The sequence below is a fragment of the Silene latifolia genome, chromosome 10 (genome assembly GCF_048544455.1).
Source record: "Silene latifolia isolate original U9 population chromosome 10, ASM4854445v1, whole genome shotgun sequence".
In the NCBI taxonomy this organism is placed as follows: domain Eukaryota; kingdom Viridiplantae; phylum Streptophyta; class Magnoliopsida; order Caryophyllales; family Caryophyllaceae; genus Silene; species Silene latifolia.
Genome location: NC_133535.1, coordinates 90,150,696 through 90,156,618, shown reverse-complemented (window position 1 = coordinate 90,156,618; position 5,923 = coordinate 90,150,696). Strand labels below are relative to the sequence as shown.

Genomic DNA, 5,923 nt, shown 5'->3' with positions numbered 1-5,923 from the left:
TTATGTAAAAAAAGCAACACTTCCTGAACTAATGCAATACTTTTCATGTTGATAAGCAACACTTATATCAAATTAATGCAACATTTTTATTTTGGAAACGCAACACTCGTTACGTCCCAAAACAACACTTATAATAAACAAATGCAACACTAATTTATTCAAAAACAACACTTAATAAAGTGCAACGACATAAGGACTTGTAAGGCACGCAACAATTGTAATTCTCTCTAATTGTGCATTCAATTGATTCAGTCTCAAAAATATATGTCAATTACATTTCAAAAAAGGATCAAAAGTAGAACTTCGATCGCAAATGTTCAATGATTTAACTAAAACAAATATAACAAATGTTTAAATAGAACAAATAATAATTCTTAACGACTATTTGAAAGCTACTAATTATAAGTCTTCATTCTTGTATTGTGAGCATATATATGTTGCCAACCGGACAAAAAATCAACCCGTCATCATTGTTAATACCTCAAATGCAACCTGTAACATAAAAAATAGAACATTATTAGATTTGAGCGAGGATTCAAAGGCTCAATAGGCATAGATGATACGTCACACTTAATTATCACGAAATAATAAATAATGCATTAAAGAACAACTAATTAACAAGGAAGTGCAGAAAATAGAGTACGTGATTGTACACAAGGTGTAGCCTATGTGAAACGTTTGAGTTTGATCTGCAAAGGTAGGCCTGTCCAGCCATAATAATCACACCAAAGACTCAGAGACCCTCTGTTCTCGATAGCCAGGCCATTTTTCTACCTTCACGGGATAAGCATACTAACCTGCCTTACTCTAATAATTCTGCATCATAAGTTCCAATCATAGCAGCCCTATTGACTACTCTATCTACCTACAGAATTTACTCTAACTACCTACTCTGCCTCATGCTACTAATAAGGTTTATCAATGGTCTGAATGGTTCAGAGGTACACAAGCATGCACCAGCATAGGTAGGTCAGGTGACCTGGTACAACAGTGCCTGGAATGGGTGGGTTAGTTGTGCCAAAAATCATTTTATGGGGTGACAATATGCACTAGAAGCTCTGAATACGAATGACAAATGACAAACTGATCAAGTATGACATGGATATTGAGGATAGATGCTTACTTTTGTGGGCAAGCTGAGGAATGTATATCTCACATCTACTTTGAGTGTGCTTATAACAAGAGAGTTGTTCAGTGCGTGCCTGAACCAGGAAACTAACTGGAGATTCCCTGTGAGCAAACTAACTGGAGATTCCTTGGGTACCAAAAAGGAGTACAGGCAGCATTGGTTATGGGACAAATTTAAACATGATTGTGTGCTCAAATTTCCAGAGAAGATCGAGAGTGGATACACAAGATGAAGTTAAATGGTGGCTAGGACTGCAGCTAGAAATGATTTAGCACATCTAGGGATAGGGAGCTAAATGGTGATCAGAGGACTGCAGCTCACTAATTTAACATAAAATTCACAGACAACACAGATTCAGGCTAAGCGTGAGGGTATTTCCCACACAGGGCACATATTCAAGCCTTAGAGATGATTCTGCATCAACTACTAACTGTCCACACAGGGTATTTTCAACAACAATTTAAGAAAGCAACACAGCAACACCTAATGCTGCCAGCAGAACGCGCTTTTCGAAAAATAAATTAAAATTATAGGAGAAAATTAGAGACAAAAAGAATGAATAAATGAAGGAATATATATACCTCATGTTAAGTACTCCTTGACAACATCTGGAGGTAGTCTTCCAATTATCTTTGTCAGTATTTGGTCTCTCATTAACTCTCTTTCATTCCTAGATGTGCTCTTTCTTATATACTACCTACCCACCAAGAGCGGCATCCTTGATTCGTATCTAGCAAACCAGATCCACCATGATTGTAATAATCACCTTTCCTTTTAATCAAGACATGAAGCTCTTTCTTATATACTAGTTCCAAGGAGCACAAGTAGGAAAATGAGTTCCTAATGAGTCATTCATCAAAGCCAAACACTTCCCCCTATATATAGCTGCAACAAAAAAAATGGTTAAAATTCTCCGCAGCCTGCTTATAGCATTCAAAACTCTAACCTGTTCGAGACGTTGATGAAATACATCGATATGAAGTAAACCCAAAACACCACACATGTATAAAACAATAGATACACATGGAAACTAGATAAGTATCAACACACAATTCCATTTCTAACACACGGAGCCTACTGCTACTAGACCAAGTGTTGTGCTAGGAATGCGAGAATGAGAACTAAGAGAAACCCATTTACAAACTCACAGCCTAATTGAAAAAAAAAACAAGAAAAAGATAGATGTAATGTAACTAAGATGTCAAGAAATACTGTATCTCAGTCAAAAAAAAAAAAAAAAATTCTACCACGAACTGATCATCCAGCTGCACAAAAAGAAGTCTTAAATATCGAGAATAAAATGCATCATAGATTCACAAAAAGGGAATAGCTGTTCAGCATGGATGTTTTTTTGTCTTAGTGTATGAAGAGTGCCTAGTTTTGCTTCCTCCATATTCGAGCAGCCCTTTATGCAGCAACTCGCCAACCACATCCTTCAACATTTTAATAACAACCATTAACTCTGAGAGATTTTCAACCCAAGATTTTACTACCATATCTACCTACAGCCTATATGTCATTTAAATAGCAGACATGAGTGTCCTACTTTCATGGGCAGGACATATTCTTGCAAGGTGAATATGATTGTTGGAATTAAAGGAGAAAAACCACCTTCCCAAGAGATACATATGAAAAGTGAAGCTAGCATGAATCTGACATTTCAACTGATGTCCAGCATATGTTCTTCTTTGATCATGCTAGGAAAAAATGTTTTTTTAGCTACTTTGGAAATGTGAGGTGGGTTATTAAGGCCATTACGACTTATGGACGTAAATTCATCAATCAAATCAAGTCTGAAAAATGATAACTAAAACCGATCAGTAGCATTATATGTATGACAAAAGCAACTTAGTGGACTCGAAGATTGTGGGTGTACCTGCTCCATTATCTACTGCCACATTCTTTGACCTAGCTGAGTAGCTGGTGGTGTACTGGTGTTACCTACTTACGACAGTCACAATTTCTTGGACCCTCACAGCTGCAATGAGACAAAAGCTAACATAATCAGTATAGCAGCTCTCATAAATAACTAGTATATACGGAGTATCTGTGAAAAAAATTAACCATTCAAAATTAAGAAACCACTTGAGTTAACTGACTCATTCCCATGAAACAATGTCCAAACTTTCAAGAGAACTAATTATCGCCACCCAAATTGAAGTCACATTTGTGCACAAAATTGTTTGCAGGCAGAATAAGTGGTTGAAACTTTGTATAACTAGTTGGCTCAACAAACACAAACTTTTTCATTTGCTATCTACAGATTGGCTAATGCTTTAATTGAATTATATCTACCAGGAATTATAATATTTAGTCTTGTATGGCAAAGTATATGACAAGCTAAGACATATCATTTAGCATACATAATTGCCTTGTACTCTTCCCAGCTACCATTGAAATTATCTTTTTTATACTCCTTCCATCCAAAGCATTTGTTTACTTTTGATTAAAAAACCTCTCAAAAAGAAAAAAGTAAACAAATGAATAAGACCGAGGGAGTAACTATATTACACCTGAAATATGACTAGAAAGATAAACTACAACCAGATATAACAACACTTGAAATAACTGAATGAGGCATTTCAATTAACAGTTGAGGTGCATTAAGAAATAACATCAATACAACTGTCACAGCATCACATATAGGTTGACATTGTCACAGATAGAGAACAAACACTATGTCTAAACATTTACATGATCAATCATTCAAATACAACTAATGAATCATAAATCAGAAGTCACAAAACTGTAGCCTAACAATTTAACATGAAGAATTCGATACGCTGAGGAGTAGAATGAAACCTGATAAGATTCTTGGAGGTGATCTACAATCATCTGGTCTTCGTCGTGTTTTGATAAATCAAGTGGCGTCCGAATCATGTATATAGAAGAATTCAGCTCCTCTGGGAAATGTTCCACGAACAAGCATATAGTTGGTCCCTCTTCCTCACCCGCCACCTTGGACATAAATAAATAAACAGATTCCGAACAAATGCGTTGCTAATCTGGGTAAAATTAGAATATAATATGAATAGTTTTTCATCATAAAATCATTGCAAACATGCCCCATAAGCTGAAAATACAGAGGTTTCATTAACTTTATCAATTCTAGAGTTGATTAATGACCTTTCTTATCTTCATGCCTTCCAAGAGATTAAAATTTGTGCAGCTTGCATATCGATCATAAATAATTGTTGGGTTTTTCCACCTTATATTTTTCACACTCAGTATAAAAGTCAAACTCCCATTAGCATAATCCTAAAATCACCCCTGCAACTAACCTACATCAGCCATCAAGCCACCCAACCTCACGAGCTGCCATTGGCCGGCTGACGTTTTACATATAATCGCCAATCCCCACTTCCCTTCGTCAGCGTGCAGTAACAACCCAGCACACCGACTCACCGCCAATAATAAAATAAATAAATTCAAAATTAACCCTAGAAATAATAAAATAAATAAATTCAAAATTAATCAAAGAGGAGGATGAGGATGTAATGAAACACTAGAAATAGGATGAAAAAACCAAACTCGCTACTGCTGTTGTCGATGGAACAGGCGATGCGCAGGGCAACAAAGATATTAGGTGAGATCTGAACAAGAACTTGACCGCATAAACTCGCTACTGCTGTTGTCGCTGCGTCCCAATATTTAATGACAAGTTTTATCTCACTAATTAAAAGAGGTGTCGATATCTAATTAAAGGCGAGGCGTTACCGTGTTGATGGGTGTCGGCTTGTGAGGTGGGAGATAAGGATGAGATGAGGAGTTTGAGTGATGAAGATTGAAGATTGAAGAATGTCACATAATGAATGCTAGGGTGAGTTCCGTGTTTGGTGTTTTTAATCAATTTGGGGAATTTTATGGACATCAGATATTGAATAGTCAGATGTGAAAAAATTTCATTTTGACATGAAAAAGTTTTAAGGCGCAAAAACTATAAATGAAAAAAAAATTAGATGGAATATACTTATGTGACATAAGTGTTGCTCAAGTGTTGCGACAAAATGCAACATTTGTATAAGAACGTTGCACTTATAGTAATATATTGCAACACTTAATTTAAAGTGATGCCCTATGTAAGTAAAAGCAACATTTTTAAATAAAGCGTTGCTTAATTAACTAAAACTTGCAACACAAACCGTAAGTGTTGCACACGAAATGTTGCATTATGTCTACTTTTGTAGTAGTGACACCAAAGTGTGTAGCCCTGCCAGATTACCCATCGCAACAGGTAATCCTCGCCGCCAGTGGGTGACCGCAGCCGATCCCACCTAGTCCAGCTCCTCAACGAGCGACAACGATCCCTGTCCCTTAATGTGCACATCCCCTCCCGTGGCGGGTTCCACGGAGGGCGAACTAGGGTGTGAAGCCACTCCCGCAAGTGACTCCACCACAATCACAATCACATGACATCACAGTCATCTCAATCCCCTCACACCAAAGATGTCACAAAAATCTTCATTCTACGATGATCAATAGACGACGATAATTACAACAACAAGTCATGTAAAGCACAAGAACCGAGTAGGAAAACCCTACCTTAGCAATTAAACAGCAGTATGCAACACGAACAATCAAAAAGGCTCCTCTACGAAGTCTTCTCCTATACAATGATCATGCAACACGATTACACTTTGTACAATTCCCAAAATCTTCTTCTCATATAAATGTACAAAGAACTCACAACAATACAAATAATCATGAAGATAGAACTTACCAACAGTGCAACGAGAACTTATACGCAAGAACCACGACGATTATCCACACAATGACGCTACGAAATGCTTAAGA

The 5,923-nt window shown here is 36.8% G+C and overlaps 1 long non-coding RNA gene across 4 annotated transcripts; it reads right to left on the bottom strand.

Annotated features, from left to right (window-relative positions):
- Positions 1 to 213: 213 nt before the first annotated feature.
- LOC141605731 (uncharacterized) lies at positions 214 to 5,041 on the bottom strand. Of its 4 annotated transcripts, none has more exons than XR_012526447.1 (5): positions 4,661 to 5,041; positions 3,932 to 4,134; positions 3,006 to 3,107; positions 1,711 to 2,014; positions 214 to 492 (listed from the first exon to the last, which is right to left on the bottom strand). It is a non-coding gene; the product is annotated as an uncharacterized LOC141605731 (long non-coding RNA). The 4 variants fall into 4 exon arrangements; XR_012526448.1 differs by having other exon boundaries at positions 4,847 to 5,041; XR_012526446.1 differs by lacking the exon at positions 4,661 to 5,041 and adding an exon at positions 4,256 to 4,627.
- Between the last annotated feature and the right edge of the window lie 882 nt (positions 5,042 to 5,923).